Here is an 18918-nt window from a genome sequence, read left to right as displayed (position 1 = left end):
CCATTATCAAGGTGAGTCCAGGGATGTGGTGGATCCGCAGCTGGTAGCTCAGGCTTTAGCTTCTTGCTGCTAAGGTCTCATCTCTCCTCCAGGGGGCACTCTTGGACAGGTTTTAATAGGGCCCTATGTAGGTCTTTGCTCATATCTGGACCATGGATATTCACACATCCTTTATTCTCCTCCATAGATTTTAAAAAAAATTTATTTATTTAAAAAAAATCTTTTTATTGATTCAGAGAGGAAGGGAGAGGGAGAGAGAGATAGGAACATCAATGACGAGAGAGAATCATCAATTGGCTGCCCCACCTCCCCACCCTCGCCCAACACTGGGGACTGAGCCTGCAACCCCGGCATGTTCTCTTGACTAGAAACAAACCCAGGACCTTTCAGTCCGAAGGCCGATTCTCTATCCACTGAACCAAACCAGCTAGGGCTCCCCCATAGATTTGAGGGGTACCAATTCCAGTGCAGCAAACTGTTTTAACTTTATTATAAGAAACATAATAGGTCAGCGAGTCTGTCATGAGTTCTATTTTTTAAAAAAGTTGATTTCAGAGAGGAAGGGATAGGGAGAGAGAGATGGAAACATCATTGATGAAAGATAATCATTGATGGGCTGCCTCCTGCACGCCTCCTACTGGGGATCAAGCCCACAACCCGGGTATGTGCCTTTGACTGGAATCAAACCCAGGACTCTTCAGTCTGCAGTCCACTGAGCCATACCAGCCAGGGCGATTTTAAGAATCAGATTTACCAACAAACGACAAGTGTTGGAGAGGATGCGGAGAAAAAGGAACCCTCGTGCACTGCTGGTGGGAGTGCAGACTGGTGCAGCCACTGTGGAGCACAGTATGGAGTTTTCTCAAAAAACTAAAAATGGAACTCCCATTTGACCCAGTGATCCCACTTCTAGGAATATATCCCAAGAAACTAGAAACACCAATCAGAAAGGATATATGCATCCCTATGTTCATAGCAGCACAATTCACCATAGCTAAGATCTGGAAACAGCCTAAGTGCCCATCAGCAGATGAGTGGATTAAAAAACTGTGGGACATATACACAATGGGATACTACGTTGCGGTAAAAAAGGAGTTCTTACCATTTGCAACAGCATGGATGGAACTGGAGAGCATTATGCTAAGTGAAATAAGCCAGTCAATGAAGGAAAAATACCACATGATATCACTCATTTGTGGAATATAATGAACAACATAAACTGATGAACAAAAACAGATCCAGAGACAGAGAAGCATCGATCAGACCATCAAACCTCAGAGGGAAGGTAAGGAAGGTTAAGGGAGAGGGTGAGGGTGAGGGTGAGAGATCAACCAAAGGACTTATATGCAAGCATATAGGCCTAACGAATGGACACAGACACCGGGGGGGGGGGGGGGCGGGGGGCGGGGGGGAGGGCATGAGTAGGGGGGATAGGGGCTAACGTGGGAATAAGGACACTTATGTAGTAACTTAATCAATAAAAAAAAATCAGATTTATTGAGGTATAATTGACATAATCTAAAACTCAGCAATTTTAATGTATAAAGCCACAATCAAGATAAAGAACATTCCCATCACCCCAAAAGTTTCCTTGTGTCCCTTTGCCATACATCCTCTGCAACCACCAATCTGATTTCTGTCCCTACATGTTGGCCTTTAGCAAAGGAATCATGTTTTGAGATTTACATATTATAAGCAGAATGATAAAATATGTAATTATTCATATCTGGCTCCTTTCACCTTGTATAAAGCCTTTGGGAAGCATGCACATTATTGCATGTGTCAGTAATTTTTGTTTTTATATATCCATTGGTGGAGATTGGATTGTTTCCAATTTTTTTATTATGAATATAGCTACTATAAACATGTGTACATGAGTCTTTGTGTAGACACAGGTTTCCATTCCTCGTAAGTAAATATCTAAGAGTGGGATTTCTGGAACATATAATAAGTATATGTTTAACTCAATAAAAAACTATTTTTCAAAGAAAAACAAACAAACTATTTTTCAAAGTAGCCATACCATTCGTATCCCTACCAACAATGAATGGAAGTTCCAGTTGCTCTGTGTTCTTGGTGTCACTTAGAATTGTCAGTTTTTAAAATGTTCGTGTGTGTTTGTGCAGTGGTATCTCACGTGGTTCTAATTTGCATTTCCCCAATGTCTAACGATGTCAAACATCATTTTATTTGCTTATTTTCTGTTCATATATTTTCTTTGGTGAAGTGTCTGTTCAAATCTTTTGCCCATTAAAAAATAAGTTATTATTATTGAGTTTTAAGAATTCCTTGTACATTCTAGATACAAGTCCTTTACTGGATAAACATGTGTTATAAATATAGGGTATCCCCCCAAATGTATGTACAAACTTTGAATAATTATAAAGACAGTGTTGATTAAAATACCTTTCATTTTCAAAATTGAGCTGTTAAGGTGTGTATACATTTTTGGGGGGACCCCCTGTATGCTTCCTCAGTCTGTGGCTTGACCTTTTGTTTTCGTTTTCTTGCCTCTCCTCCCTGCTCCCCAATGCAAAAAGCTTTGTTGTTTCCATTGGTCCAGCGCATGGGCGAGGGCTTGAGGGTGGTGAAAAGGGTGCCTGCTGGTTTCAGGGCGAGGCTCAGGCAAAAGCCGGACACCAGGGGAACGCATGGGGCCTCTCAAAGGCTCTGGCTCCAAGGCTCCCAGCTGTGTTCCGTCCAAACACTGTGGAAGCAAGAGACAGACCCGGGCATCACTGAGGCACTGCTGCCCTTTTGTTTTCTTAACGGCCTCTTTTGAAGATCAGAACTTTTCATTTTTGATAAAATTCTATCTATCATTTTGCTTTTGTCTAAGAAAGCTTTGCCTAACCCCAGGTATGAAGATTTTGTTTTTAGTTTTCTTCTATATTTTTAGTTCTTATAGTTAGGTCTAAGATTAATTTTAATTAATTTTGGGGTATGGTGTGCTGTACAGGTCAAGGTTCATTTTATTTTTGCAATTATTCCAGCTGCATATATATATATATATATATATATATATATATATATATATTTGATTTCAGAGAGAAAGGGAGAGGGAGAGATAGAAATATCAATGATGAGAGAGAATAATTGATTGGCTGCCTCCTGCATGCCCCCTACTGGGGATGGAGCCCACAACCCAGGCATGTGCCCTGACCAAGAATCCAACCATGACCTCCTGGTTCATAGGTTGATGCTCAACCACTGAGCCACACCGGCAGGGCTCCAGCTGCATTTTTAGAACTTATTTTGTTTGTTAATTCTCACCGGAGGATATTTTTCCATTGATTTTTAGAGAGAGTGGAGGGGAAGAGACAGAGAGTGAGCGAGAGAGAGAAACATTGATATGAGAGAGACACATGGATTGGTTGAGAGCGAATTTGCAATCGAAGTATGTGCCTTTGACTGGAATTAAACCTGGGACCCTTCATTTGAGGGCCAACGCTTTATCCACTGATCCAAACCAGCTGGGGCTCTAGCTGCATTTTTAGAAAAGATTTTCCCTTCCCCACATTTCAACATTTCTTGAAAAGCAATCAACTATATGTGTGTGACTTAATTTTGTTCCAGTGATGTCACTGTTTATCCTAAATGGAGAGAACACTATTTTGATTACCGTAGTTTTAGAGTGGGTCTGAAAATTGAGTAGTTTGAGTCCTCCTACAGGTATATTTTTTAAATTTTGGGATACATTTTGGAATTACCAATTTTTAAGAAAGAAAGCCTGCAGGAATTTTGAGTGGGATAGTAAGGCTCTATAGACTCATTTAGGGCGAATCGACAGCAGCACTGATCCTATGGTTTGTGAACACGGTGTACCTCTCCACTTATTTAGGGCTGCTTTAGTTCACCTCTGCACTGTCTTGCCATTTTCCATGTACAAGTCTGTTACACACTCTGTTACATATGTCCTTGAGTGTTTTTTTAGTTTTCCCCATTGTCAATGGAATCGAGTTTTCTGCTATGGTAAATACTGTTGTAAGTAGTATTTTAAACAATTTCAGTGTCCCACAGTTTCTTGCTCATATAAAGAAAGGCAGTTAGCTTTCGTATATTGACCTTTATCCTTACATCCTGAGACCTTGCTACACTCAGCTGTAGTAGATTTTTAAACTAGGTTGCTTAAGATTTTCTGCATGGACAATCATGCTTTGTGAATGAAAGCGTTTCACTTATCCAACCTGTATGCCTTTTTAAAACCTTGCCTTATTGCACTAGCTGAAACCTCACATTTATAAGATTTAAAGTAGCTGTTCTAGAGTCTTTACCTACTAATGCTGTCATCGCTGTCATGTCTGGATCTGTTTATACACACACACATTTGATGTATCCGTTATTCTATTGATGAACAATGAGGTTGCTCCCATACCTTGGCTGTTGTGGATACTGCTGCAGTGCTTGGTGTATTATAAGGTCTCTCCACTCTGGCTGGTGGCATAGGAACTATTCCCACTTCTGTGTGAACTCCAGACATTGTTTGGTCTACTATTTTATGGTGGTTCTCTCCCTTGCCTTGGGTAGCTTCCTCTCGCACATGAATGTATCAGTTCTTACTCCAACCCTCCAGGAGAGCCCCCTGCAGGCATCTGGTGCTCTATTTCTAGGAAACTCCTTCCTCAGTACTTTGCGCTGCAAATCCCGGCTGCCTTGACCTCTGAACTCCAGGCTCTGAGCCAGGGTGTTTGCACTGTGCGTTGGTCTCCCCTCTGTTGTTCAATGTCTGGAAATATGCTTTGTATATTTCCTCCAGAGTTCTAATCGTTTACAGGAGGCCTGACGATTCTTGAGGCAGGTAATCCTTCATAGCAGAAGGGGAAGTTCCCCTCATAGATTTCTGAGGCATGGATCAGAGACATTCTACTATGTCCTCTGAGTTACTGAGGGTCCCTATTGCCTCCTCAGCTGAACCCTTAGTTCCTGGAACCATCGGCAGCTTATTGATCGATGGAGCTCTCTGAGTGGTCCTATGGAAGCCCCGTTCCCTGGACCTGTGGTAAGCAACAAACACACCTCCACTCCCTTCCCATTACTGGGGGGAGGTTGGTGGTGGGAATCACTGTGTAGATCCCGCCAAAGACATACCACCTCTACTTTCTAACCCCTTTCAGCTTCTCCAACTCCTTTTGTGAGCTGGATGGGGTGGTCCGCCGAGGGTAACAAAACTGGTCTCCATCCACCTCCTTTGCAAGTCCCGCTTGGTGGTGTTACCCCACTCTGCAACGTAGGAGTCATTGGCACCCATTGTCCTGGCGTCTAGTCAGTACGGAGACAGGTTCTCATGTCTTGTTACACTTGTTTAAACCACTGCAGGCCGGTTTCTGTTGAAATTTCTAACTCATGTAAGCCTTGAGAAGAAAATAGCTCCTGGGACACATGGGTAATTTTGACCTAATTTGGGCAACTGAGTGGGACTGGGTTAGGGGAGTGACAGCGAGCTTCTGTAGGGCTGGGGGGTGGATAGGAGGGGGATGGGGATGGAGCATACTTGGAGGGACTGTGGGGCTGAGAGAAACCAACAGGATCTAGGGCGGTGCTGCTCAACCTTCCTGAGGCCGCGACCCTTTAATACAGTTCCTCATGCTGTGGTGACCCCCAATTTCATTGTTACAAATCGAACATAATTAAAGCATAGTGTTAATCACAAAAACAATATATAATTATATATGTGTTTTCTGATGGTCTTAGGCGACCCCTATGAAAGGGTCGTTTGACCCCCAAAGGGGTCGCGCCCCACAGGTTGAGAACCGCTGATCTAGGGATCCTGGAGGTAGTGGGAGTGGTTAAGACAGGGCAGAGGGCTCAGAGGGGCTGGAGGTCATGGAAGGATTGGGGAAAACGGGAGGGATGGAGCTGGAGAGGCTGGAAAAACCAGGGGAGTGGAGGGGACATCCGTTTCACATGGGAAGAGACACGAAGCAAAACAGCAGCTAGGGCGAGCTGGAGAGGACTGGGGTGGGGGTGGCGGGGAGGGAGTAGCTGGGAGTGACCAGCAGCTGTTTCTTGTATAGAGAAAATAATTTGTTTCTTTCTTTTATTGTGGTAAAATAGACATAACAGTTACCATTTTAAGCATTTTTAACTGTACAGTTAGATGATATTAGGTACATTTACAATGTTGTGCAACCATCCCCCCAAATCCACCTCCAGAATTTCCCCATCTTCCCAAATAGAAACCATTAAACAGTCACTCCTCCTTATCCCCAGCCCCTTGTAGCATCTATTCTACTTTTTGTCTCAGACAGAGAAAATTTAAAGCATAATTTCCTTGTCCCTAGCCTTCTTCTTCTTTTTTTTAAATTAATTAATTTATTTTTTTTATTGCTTACAGTATTACAAGGGTATTACATATGTGTCCCTTTTTTTCCCCCGCCCTTGACAATCCCCTGGCCTCCCCTACCCCCCAGTGTCTTATGTCCATTGGTTATGCTTATATGCATGCATACAAGTCCTTTGGTTGATCTCTTACCCCCCTCCCTCCTGCCCCCCACCCCTCCCCGGCCTTCCCGCTGCAGTTTGACAATCTGTTTGAGGTTGCTCTGCCTCTGTATCTATTATTGTTCAAAAGTTTATAATGGTCTCTATTATCCATGAATGAGTGAGATCATGTGGTATTTTTCCTTCATTGACTGGCTTATTTCACTTAGCATAATGCTCTCCATTTCCATCCATGACGTTGCAAATGGTAAGAGTTCCTTCTTTTTTACAGCAGCATAGTATTCCATCGCTAGCGTTCTTCTTTACAGAAGTATGGGGTATGGGGACTGGGAGGCAGGGAGGGGCTGGGGAAAAGGGGGTTTAGGAGAGACTAGGAAGCCCTGTGCAGAGCTGAAGGCACTGGGCGGGGGAGCGGGGCTCACGGGAGGCCAAGGGAGGCCTCAGCCCTGTGGCTGTGTGCAGGTTCTTCCCACCACGCAGGAAAGAATTCAGGAAGGAGACGGATTCAGCAAAGCACAGCAGATTTGCTGAAGCGGTAGTACGCACTCAAGAAGGAAGGGAATGTGGGCGAAGTCAGAGAAGAGTCGCCCCAATGGGGTCTGAGTGGAGATTTGTTGTTGTTTTGTTAATCCGTCGATTTTTAGAGAGAGTGAAAAGGAGGGAGGAAGGGTGGGAAGGAGGGAAAGAGAGTGAGAGAGAAACATCGATAAAAGAGAGAGATACATTGATTGTTGCCTCCTGCACGTGCCCCGAATCAAACCCAGGACCCTTCAGTGTGCAGGCCGATGCTCTAACCACTGGCACACCGGCTGGTGTTGAGTGGAGGTTTTTATCAGCTCTGGCCAAGGGGAGGGGATGGGTGTGGTTTGTGGTCTCTGACACTGAGTGGGTGGTCAACGGTGAGCTTGTCTCAGTCCCTCCTCTCCGGATGGCGGCTCTTTCTTTGGTTTCCTGGGGACTGTCTTGGTGATCTGGAGGGCAGAGCCCTTCAAAACTGCAACATAGGTCAACGTGGATGCCAGCTCTGGCTGAGATCAGTTTTTATCGTCTCAACTATTTCTTTTTAAAAAATACATATTTTTATTGATTTCAGAGAGGAAAGGAGAGGGAGAGAGAGAGATAGAAACATCAATGATGAGAGAATTATTGATCTGCTGCCTCCTGCATGCCCCCGCCTGGGGATTGAGTCCACAACCTGGACATATGCCCTGTTAGGGAATCAAACCATGACCTGGTTCATAGGTCGACGTTCAACCACTGAGCCATGTTGGCTGGGCTCAACTATTTCTTACCCTGGGAGGTTGGGAGGGGGGGATTGTGGGGACAGGTGTGTACCCGCAAGTCACATGCTCAGTGCTTTGAGCCAGAAAGGGGGTGCAGAAGAATTATGGGAAATGGGTGGAAATTGGCAGGCCTGGGGGTCTGGGTTTTTAAAGACTGAGTATCTGGAAGGGTTAGAAAGGGACTGGGGAGCTGGATGAATATAATCGGCAATGATTTTGTGATTTGAGCTGTTAGAGGGGACAGGGAATGGAAGGAGCTGAGGAAGTTGGGAGGAGCTGAAATTTAAACTGGGATGAGTAAGAGAGGCTGAGGGGAGGGGAGTGGGGGATGGAGAAGAGAAAGGGTGAATGAGGAGAGTAGAAGAGGCTGGGAAGGCGGGGAGGTTATTGGAGGGACGTTAGGGTCTGGAGTGGGCCTGAGGAAAGGCAGTGACAGGCAGGGACAGGGAGGAGCTAGGAGGTTCTGGGCGGGGCGGGTAATGAGAAGAAGTGGGGGTGAGGAGTGGGGGCATGGCCTAGAAGGCTTGGGAAAAATGTGGGAACTACAGGACAATATGGGAGGGGCTGAGAGAGTTGCTCCTTTTTTTAGAGGTAAAACTCCCCACTGTGATTAATAGATTTCTCAACTTCTTGTAGTTCTACCAGTTTTGGCGTTTCCCTACTTTAGGGATGAGTTATGTGCACACCTGACTGGAATCCCTACCTTCACTCTGGCCCCATTAAAATCCACTCTCCATGGCATTAAAGCGAATCATGTCCTTCCCTCGCTTAAAACTCTCCAAAGCTCCCATACCCCATGCCATTGCCCTTAAGGACACCCCTCACCCGGCCCCGCCCTTCACCTGGTCCTGCTTCCCTCTGGGTCCTCAAGTCTCTCTACCTCCATGCAACCCTCTAGCCTCACTGCTGTCTCTGCTCCTAAACACTCCCAACTGGATTCAGGCTGAGGTTTTTGCTTCTGCTGTTGCTTCTGTCTGGAATGTTCTTACTCTTCAGGTCTTCACTCAACTTTTACCTTCTTTGGACAGGTCTTCCCAGACCACCCTAGATAAAGCAGCTCCCACCTCGCCGGTCACTGAGACCACAGGCTTGTACCCCGTTTCTCCAGGCACTGACCAGCACTTGCCGTCACATGATGGCTACATTTGTGTGCGTGTTGACTGACCCACTAGAATATAAGCTCCCGAAGGCTGGATGCTGTCTTCTTCACTGCTGTATTCCCTGTACCCGGAGAGTGCCTAGGAGGTGGTAAGTGCTCAAAAAATGACTTTTAGTTGACAATTGACTGACTCATTCATTCACACCCATGTTCATAGATAGCATCATTATTCACAACAGCAGAAGGTGGATAGACAGTTGAGTGGATAAACAAAAGGTGGTATATCCATACAATGGAATATTATTCAGCCTTAAAAATAAAGAAGCCTGGCCAGTGTGGCTCAGTTGGTTGAGTGTCGTTTGTGCAGTCAAAGGTTGCTGGTTTGATTTCCAGTCAGGGCAATTGCCTAGGTTTTGGGCTCAACTACCAGTAGAGGGTATGCAGGAGGCAGCCGATCCATGTTTCTTATCAATGTTTCCCTCTCTCCCGCTCTCTTCCTCTCTGTCGAAAAATAAATAAAAACATATTTAAAACAAACAAACAAACAAAACCATGAAGGAAATTCTGATCCATCCTATATAATAAAAAGCTAATATGCAAATCGACCAAATGGCCAAACAACCGGTCGCTATGACGCGCACTGACCAACAGGGGGCTCAATGCAGGAGCTGCCCCCTGGTAGTCAGTGTGCTCCCACAGCACCACTCAGCCAGCGCAGCAGTGGTGGTGGGAGCCTCTCCCTCTTCCGTGGCAGCGCTAAGGATGTCCAACTGATGGAGGGGAGCGGGCCTATCAGTTGGAGGGGCCCTGAGGGATCCTGGACTCAAGAGGGCACAGGCTGGGCTGAGGGACCCCCAAGTGCACAAATTTCATGCACTGGGTCTCTAGTACTATAATATAGGTGAACCTGGAGGACATCTATGAAATAAATGAAATAAGCCTGTCATAGAAAGACAAATACTGTATGATTCCATTTGTATGAGGTGCTCAGAATAGCCAAATTCAGAGACAGAAAATAGAAAGGTGGTTGTCAGGGGCTGCAGGGAGGGGGAATGGGGAGTTGTTGGTTAACAGGGACAGAGTTTCAGTTTTGGAAGATGAAAAAGTTCTGGGGATGATGCCTGCACAACATGAATGTACTGAACGCTACTGCACTGTACCCTGAGAAATAATTAAGATGGTAAATTTTATGTTATGTGTTCTTTACTACAATAAAAAAGGATATCATTGTTATACTCATGATTGCTGAATTCTACTGGTGGATTGCTCATTTTATTAGCATGAAATCACCATCTTAATCTTAGTGCCTTTGGTACTGAATTCAATTTTGCCTGCCATTGCTGTTGCCATACCACCTTTCCTTTTTCTTTGGTAGTTGCCTGAGAAAGATATTTTCATCCATCCTTTACATTTTAATCCTCCTATATTGCAGTAGCTTTTCAGGCATGTCTCTTGTTAATAGGATATAGTTGGATTTCACCCATTTTGAAAGGCTTTTCTTAATAAGTGAGTGTAAACCATGTGAATGTATTGGGATTGAAACATTGGGCTTATTTTGTGTTTTCTATTTACCGTGTTTTCTTTCTTATTTTTTCCCTTATTTTTCATTCCCTTCAGTTATATATGCACATAGTTTAAAGAATTCGTTTCTTTCAAGGTTCGTTTAGAAAAATATCTGTATGCTGTTCCTTTCCATTTCTTCTTCCCCACAGGAATCACTTCTTAAATTTATTTTTCACTGGATTTTAAAAATGTTGCCGTGTTTCTAAATAACCTGTTTGTGTCCTGTTTCCTGATTATTAAACTATAATCTTGCAGCTAAAACCCACCCTTCCATGTTTTGTTCTGCCATGCAATGGAATACCGTTCAGCCATCAAAAGGTATGAACCTTGGGAACATTGTGCTGGTGAAAGAAGCCAGTCACTTAAGACCACATGTTGTAAGATTCCATTTATATGAAATGCCCAGAATAGGCAAATCCATAGAGTCTGAAAGTAGATTAGTGGTGGGATTGGGGTGTGATTGCTAATGGGTATAGAACTTCTGTTTGCAGTAATGAAAATGTTCTGGAATTAGATAGTGGTGATGGTTGCACACCTTTGTGGATATACTAAAAATCACTGGCTTTACATCCATAAAACTCCTCTAATGAACTATATCTCCATAAAAACAAACAAGCAAAGAACCCGTGTCTCTATGATCCTCTGAAGAAGACAAGAACCTTGGTGTCTGAACTCAGAGTCCTTTGGAAAGCAAAGCCAGGGGAAGGCCTTGTGAGCTAGAAAGTTGATTGGCAGGAAACGGCAGGAAGCTGGAGGGAGGGACCGGGAGAGTGGGAGATGGAGAGAAAGCCACTATGAGTGTGTTACTGAGGTCTCCACTGTGGGCAGTTTGGGCTCAGCTTCAGGGGGGACTTTCTGAGGAGCCTAAGAAGCCTTTTCAAAATGGCCCACGCGAAGAGTTAGTGGGAGAAGCGTCCATCCATCAGCTGCCATGCCCCTGGGTGAGGGCCACCTCTGGAAGTGTGAACTCCAGAAGTCTTGCAGCGGGAAGTGAAACACACCCTAGGAGAGAGCCTGTCTTCCCCAGCGAGCGCAGGAGCAGCTGGCCGCAGCTCTGGCTGGCGTCGGAGGTGAGGCCGAGAGGATGTGATGGGCACATCTGATACGTGGTGCTCTGCACAGCCTCCATACTCCGTCCTCCCAATTCCCATGTTCTCCAAAATTTTAGTACCAGCACCGAAGCACAATCCAATTAAGATGGCTCGTTGGGTTTGCCAATATGTTTAGCTGACTTATTTGCCCATTAGTGCTTATTGCAAACCACAGCTTCTCTTGAGGTTCATTCTTTTCTTTTAGATGATGTCTGAAAGCGGATTTAATTTGTCATTACTCTTAAAGGGTAGCATTGCTGTGTCCACAACTCTAGGGTCAAACTTATTTTCCTGTATCCCTTTGAAAACGTTATTTTATGGTCTCCTGGCTTCTAGCCTTGCTGATGAGGACCTTGATGTCAGATTCTTGTTCCTTGTTTTTAGGTAATCTGCCTTTTTTTTTTTTTAATTTCTTCTGGTACTAGGATTCCCCCTCCTCCTCCCCCACCCCGCCTTGATCCTTGATGTTCTGAAGTTTTACTGAAGTGAAACTAGTATGGACTTTTTCTTTGTTTTTCATGCTTAGCGTGTGGTGAAAACTTTCCCCAATGTAAGGATTTATGTCTTGTTTTGTTTTTTTAACTTCTGGGAAATCCTCAGCCATCACCTCTTTAGCCCTTTGTCTCTATCACTTTTTCTACCTCTCTGTTCTGGATACTTCAGTTTCTGTTCTCCTCGTGTCTATTTTTTTTTCTTTCATATTTTCCATTTCTGATCTCTTAGTTACATGTTTTTGGAGATTTTCTCAGGTCAGTCTTCCAGTTTATTTTGTCTCTCTCCACTGTATTCAGTCAGGGATTCAGTTCATCCTTTGAGTATTTTCCCTATGATTTTAATTTCCCATATTTCTAATGGAATCTTTGTCATTTGTTCTATTCTTTCCAGAATTTTTTTTAATCCCTATCCAGGGATGTGTTTTTATTTATTTTAGAGTGAGAGGAAGAGAGAAAGAGAGAGTGAGGAAGAGAGAGAGAGAGAGAGAGGTATGAGAGAAACATTGATCAGTTGCCTCGAGTATGCACCCCCATCGGGGATCAAACCTGCAACCTAGCTATGTGCCCTGATTGGGAATTGAACCCGAAACCTTTTAGTGTACAGGACGATGTTCCAACCGACTGAGCCACTGGCCAGGGCTATCCTATTCTTATTTCATGACTCCTTTGTGGTTTTGTGGTTGCTATCCCTTTGATTTCTTTGAAGACTTTTAAAATATTCATGTTAAAGTGCTTTCCAAATTGCTTAAAACTTCATTTTTTCAGCTCTTAGTTCTTTCATTTGCCAATTTTTTTTTTTTTTGCCTCCTCAGTGCTCTGTGATTCCTGGTGGTGAGGAATCTGGAGATTCTGCGAGTGGCCTCAGCTTGGTCTGCATGTGGCTGGGCTCCAGGCCAGGATTTTCTCAGAAGTGTCCACTGTGGCCTCCACTCCATGTTAGTGATGTATTTCTGGGACAGTGGCTTTGAACTTGGTGGCTCTGCTGAGGACCAACCACAGGCCGTGGCTTTGGGTTTTGCCCTGACCTTGAAGAGTGCCTGTGGCTACTTGGGTTTGTGTTCTTCAACTAGCAGCACAGGTCCAGACACCAACCGGGCTCAGGCCCCAGCTGGGCTTAGCATTGACATCGTGGCCACACCTTGCACAGCCGGCTGCTCACTTCCCAGGCCCCAGGGACCGCCTTTCTTTTAAGGAGAAGTCTCCATTTTTTGGTCTACAACCATGTCCCTCGAGTGTTGCTGACTGCATTTGTGTGATGATTAATCTTTAAAATCTCAAGTCTATGTGTTTGGATCCGAAGGAGATGTTTTCAGCTGTCTTCCACCAGAAGCGATGCGACTTCCCCACGGGTGGTCTGGCCTGTTAGCCACACGCTGTTTCACAAGCAGATCTGCAGAAACGCACACACCCAGAGCCGCGTGCTGCTCCTGGACTGGAATTATAGCCGCTCGCATCAGGCCTGTCTGGACCTGTTGGTGACCAGGGTCTGGCTCAGCCTCAGGCAACAGGATTAAGGTGAAACAACCTGTAGCTTTTGAGAGTCAAGGTTAAAGCATGTATGCAAAGCAGGTATGCATATAAGCCCTCACTATCTGCTAAGGGCTTTACGAACATGAATTAATTTAATACAGCAATCCTAGGATGCAGATACTAGTAGATAAGACAACAGAGGTACACAGAGTAGTGAGCCATGACTGAGATTTGGAGTCCTGTGCTCTGAGCCACTGCCCCGTGCTATGTGTGTGTATGTGTCCGTGTTTGTACACTAGCTTGCACATGGGGGTGGGGGGCATGAGGTCAAACTCTGGCTGTGGTGTGACTTTCCACAGCTCGCTGTGGAATGAGGAAGGACAGAGGACTGGCCCACTGACACGGCCTGCTGCCCAGCCCTGGCCACTTCCTTCCTGCCTGCCCTGTGGCTGTGGGGCTGGCCTTGGTCTGGCTCAGACACAGCTGGAGGGCACCAGGGAGCCCGGCTGCAGCAGGGGCAATGGGTCTGTCCTCCCCCATCCTCTCCCACCCCTGTACCACCATCAGGAACCAGCTTTTCCCTGCAGACTGTGGGGACCGGGGCTGGAGAGGGAGGAATGTGCAAGCTCCTCCTTAGAAGAAAGGCGAACGTGCCACTCCATCGTGACTCTTCACATCTGGGGAGACACAGAGAAATGGAAAGAGACGGTGATACAAGGACCAGGGGCATAAAAACATGCAGAGAAAGGTGGGGAGTGAGACAGAAAGGGGCAAAGACAGAAACAGACACAGCGACTGGGAGGCAGAGAAAGTTGGGCCGGAAGGGTGACTGAGATGGAAGCGAGAGATGGGGCAGGGGTGAGTCAGAACTGACATGGGTCTGACCTGCCTGGCTCCGTGGTTGAGCATTGTCCTATGAACCAGGAGGTCATGGTTTGATTCCTGGTCAGGGCACATGCCCGGATTGCGGGCTCGATCCCCAGTGTGGGGTGTGCAGGAGGCAGTCGATCAATGATTCTCTCTCATCATTGATGTTTCTATCTCTCTCTCCCTCTCCCTTCCTCTCTCAAATTAATAAAAATATATTTTTAAAAAACTGACATGGAGGGTGAAATTCAAGGAGCTGAGCCCCTGGGGTCCTGAGGGGCTTGGAGTCCTTGGGGGAATCTGGAACAGAAGGGCCTGGAGCCAGGGGTTCCCTACCTGCCGATGCAGCCCTTTATCCGGGGGCTGGGCTGGAGCTGGGCTGGAGTAATGTGTGTTCAGCCTCCGCCCTGGGCTGCTGGCCTGGTGTCCCGGAGCTGGGACAGGTGCCTTGCCTCTCTGCGCCCTCCTCCTGAATGGGCCCAGCCTCCCCCCGACTCCCCAGTGTCAGGTTTTCCAGGCTGTTCCCTGGGGGAACTTTGATCTGGAAAGAATGAGAGTGACCGATCTGGCTGCCTCCCAGAGCCAAGCCATGTCACCGAGCCCTGGCCTGGGCTGCCCCGCTGCCTTCCGCCCACTGGGACACCAGGCGGTGACGTTGGGCTCAGGAGATACAGAGGGGTCTTTTCTGCTTTCCCTCTCTGCCGTGTTCTCCCCACCTCCACTCACCCCCCAGCCACTAGTTCCTGTGCTCATTCATTCATCCCTCCCTCTCATTCACTCATTCAACAGCAATGGCTGATGGAGCTGGGAACTGGGCGATGGGCGGAGGGAGGAGTGAGCCGGGGCCTGCTCTTTCTGGAGTCCCTACCCTGAGGGGTGCAGGGAGCCTCACACCCACACCCACACAGAGATCAGAACTCAAGAGCGCACAAGCCCCGCATTGGAGGAGGGAGACCAGGGAAGGAGAGGAGTGATGGCTCCATCAAGGATGGCTTCCCCGAGGAGGCGGCCTTAACGATGGGCTCTTAAGAGTTGAAGAATGACCAGGAGTGTGTCAGACAGGATGGGACTGCAAAGGGTTGCTTCTGGCAGAGGGACCAGCACCGGCCTGATCGCAGAGGTGCGAGTTTTGTGCATTTTGCTGGAAGGACCTTGAATGACACCCTCAGGCATTCCTGTTGGTGGAGGGAATCCACGGGTCAGAGGGACCATTTTGTTAGAGAAGATGACTCTGGGGGCTTGCAGGGAGGTGGCGGCCTGATGTTGGTCTTTGCCCTCCGGGCCTTCCCAAGGAGGGGCTGGTGCCCCCTCAAACCTCCCGTACAAGCCCCCTGCCCCACTGAGTCTCCAAAATGCCGAGGAAGCCCAGCTTCTCTATGGATTGCAAAAGGCTCCCGGGGCCCTGGATCAGGTCCCAGCCCAGCCCCCCCTCAGCCTGGCCTCCCCACCCCCACTGATCACTCTGAGTGACAGGCCTTTTGCTTTGCTGGACTGAAAGCGGACACTGCCCAGGCTGCGGGGCCCCTGGGGAAGGCCCGGTGAGCGGCAGTCCTGAGCTCTGGCTCCTCTTGTCCTGGAGGCCCCTGAGCCAGGCCCTATAAATAGCCCACGGAGGGGGAAGGGAGGCAGGCCAGGCAGGGCTAGAGGGGCCAGGCCTCTGGGTGAGCAGTCGCGGAGGGGGTAGAGAGAAGGAAGAAGGAGCCCAGAGTTGGAGCCCAGAGTTGGAGCCCAGTTTGCCCCTCTGGGTCTCAGGGTCCGTGTGCTGGGGCAGCCAGGCTGGGCAGGGACTGTTGTTGTAAGAGGAGGGGCCCATCCTTCCTCCTATCTCTGGGCGGGTTTCCGGAAGCCCCAGGGCGGGGCCTGTCCTACCCTAGAGACCATGTCCCCAGTCCCCAGTGGCTTTGGTGGGTGCATGCTCTTCCCGGACTTCAGTCTCTCCGCTTGGCTTCTCAGTTCCCAGGGTGGGGGGTCGGGGGGGGGGGGGGCTGCGTGAGTCAGTGGAGGCCTCTCGGGGCCATGGCCAGGGCATAGGGGCTGGGACCCGAGGCAGAGGATACTGGAAATGGAAAATGTGAGCCAAACAGCCTTATCGGGGCTGGAGGCAGCTGTCTCCACTCCACACCCTCTGCAGCCTCCACCTCTCGGGGCAGGACCGCAGGCCCTTTCCCGTAGGGATGCAAGCTGTTTGCTCTCTCGGTAGCCTGGGCTTCAGCAAAGGCCTGTGGGAAATTCTTCCTCTACTGGGACTGTAGTAGGCAGTTAGATAGACATGTGCGGCGCAGGAAGGATGGGCCAGGTGCAGAGGGTCACCAGGGCGGAGAGCCCTGGGTGCCTAGCAACGGGCAAAACTACAAGCCCTTGCAAGACCACTCCCTTAAGCATTAACCCCTGGAGGTGACATCTAGGCTTCAGCTGTGTTTCAGCTGCAGGCCCGAGAAGCAGCAAAATCAGAGGGAGTGAAGCTGTGGCTGACATCAGGGCCAGCTGCACTGACTAATGACCCCCAACTCAGACCAATCAGTGGAGATGATGAAGGGGCACACCTGGAAAGTTGATGAATAGAGAGCCACCCCTGAGACCTCAGATACAAGCCCTCAGGATAGAGGACCCAGCGTGGCTCTCTCTATGGAGCATGCCCAAGCCCCCACTCCCTCCTCTCTCTCTCTCTCTCTCTCTCTCTCTCTCTCTTCCCCCCCTCTCCCCCCCCCCTTTCCTTTCCTCTCCCTCCTAGACTCTGAGGCCCTTCTTTTGCTGTAACTTGTTTCCTGAGTCCATTTCTTTTTTTTTTTTTAAATATATTTTATTGATTTTCTACAGAGGGGAGGGGAGAGGAATAGAGAGTTAGGAACATCGATGAGTGAGAAACATCGATCAGCTGCCTCCTGCACACCCCCTACTGGGGATTTGCCCTCAACCAAGGTAAATGCCCTTGACTGGAATCGAACCTGGGACCCTTCAGTCCGCAGGCCGATGCTCTATCCACTGAGCCAAATCAGTCAGGGCGAGTCCATTTCTTTTATGACTCACTTCTACCCCTGTAACTTTCTACATAAACCTTCTCTTATAGTTCGAGTCTTGCCTCTGAATTCTTTCTTATCCAGAACTCAAGTACCAAGGTTGCTGAACCCAGGTCTAACACCTGGTGTCATTTTCCTGCTGCTAACAGGACCAACAGGGCGTAGTTGGTCCAGGAAAGTGGGAAGCTCTGCTCTCTATACCACCTCCCCAGGTCAGGGTCACCCTTAGAATTTTATATGCAAGAGTCTTGGCAAAGCATCCAGAATCTGTACCTTCTAGAAACAGACTTCTAGGTCTGGTTAGGTAGTAATAAATGTGACACACATGGTCAGACTCACACGTACACTCACATTCATACAATGATACCCACAAAGACATTGGACACCCGTAAGCACATGTAGACACATGACATACATGTATAGGCACATGTGTAGTATCAGTGGCATAGGTCACATCTTGATGTCCGTGCTGACATGTGTACTACAGGGAAACATACGTAGTGTGTCTATAAACACATTCACCACCTACTAGCAAATGCATAAATATCCTTTCTAGAAACATAGGTACTTGTAAATGTGCATACACCCGACATGTCCCATATGTGTTCAGGTATATGTGCTGGTCTTAGAAATCTATAACCCCCCACATCTTTCTTCTACACAGATACCCCTGCCCCATGTATGTGTCATCATGATTCACGCACAAAAACCCTCAGGTAAGGGGAAAAAGAAGAACATTACAAGTTTACATGTGTGTCTGGCAGTGTCCCTGGGATGGAGGGATGAAATTTAAAGAAGGGGTTGGTAGAGAGGAGTTGGCATGACCCAGGGGTTGAAGTCTCTTTCTCACTGCCCAGGGGTCTCAGGGTTCCAGGATGGGCCCCAGGGGCTCTGCTCCCAGAGCTGTGGGGCAGAAGGCAGAGCCCCATGAGGCCTAGAGACGAGGCCTGGAGGCTCCAAGTCTTGCCCACCCTGGGGCTTCTGCTTTTGTGCAGCTCCACCGCAGCTCCTGGCTCCCTACTTAGCACTCTTTTTGGCTCCTGAACCCAGCAACCTGGCAGGAAAAGATAAATACAAGCCCTGCGTCCCCACCCCTATGGATCTCACAACATGGCAACGGTTTCCAGGGCAGAGGCTGCATTTCAGGATTTGGGAGGAGAAGTGGGGGATGGTATGTTCGCCAGGGAGTCCTGTTCTGAGGTGTACTTTTCTGTTGAGTCCTTGTTAACTGGCTTGACCCCTGGCCCGGCCAGTTGCACATCGGCTGTGGGGCCAGGGGTCAAGCCAGTTATGAAGCCTGGATGCTAGGCCCCTAAGCTGCCTCTGCAAGCAGAGGGCTGCATGGAGGGTGCGGTAGGGTCAATCAGGGCCTGACAGATAATGGGTCTCACCTGGCCTATGACGCTCCAACCTGAGCCCTTCCTGGCAGAGGAGGAGTGAGGTGACCAGTGAGGTCGGCAGCTGTCTTTGACCCAGTGCAAAGGCTGATGTGACCTTGGAGACAGATTCTGTGTGGCATCTATGGACACCCCCATGGCTCCCCATGCCCTGTAAGGCACCCTCTCTGTGACTTGTCTTAGTGAGTGGTACCTC

The sequence above is a fragment of the Myotis myotis genome, unplaced genomic scaffold (assembly GCF_014108235.1).
Source record: "Myotis myotis isolate mMyoMyo1 unplaced genomic scaffold, mMyoMyo1.p scaffold_m19_p_17, whole genome shotgun sequence".
Taxonomy (NCBI): domain Eukaryota; kingdom Metazoa; phylum Chordata; class Mammalia; order Chiroptera; family Vespertilionidae; genus Myotis; species Myotis myotis.
Note: the sequence above shows the minus strand (reverse complement) of the source record.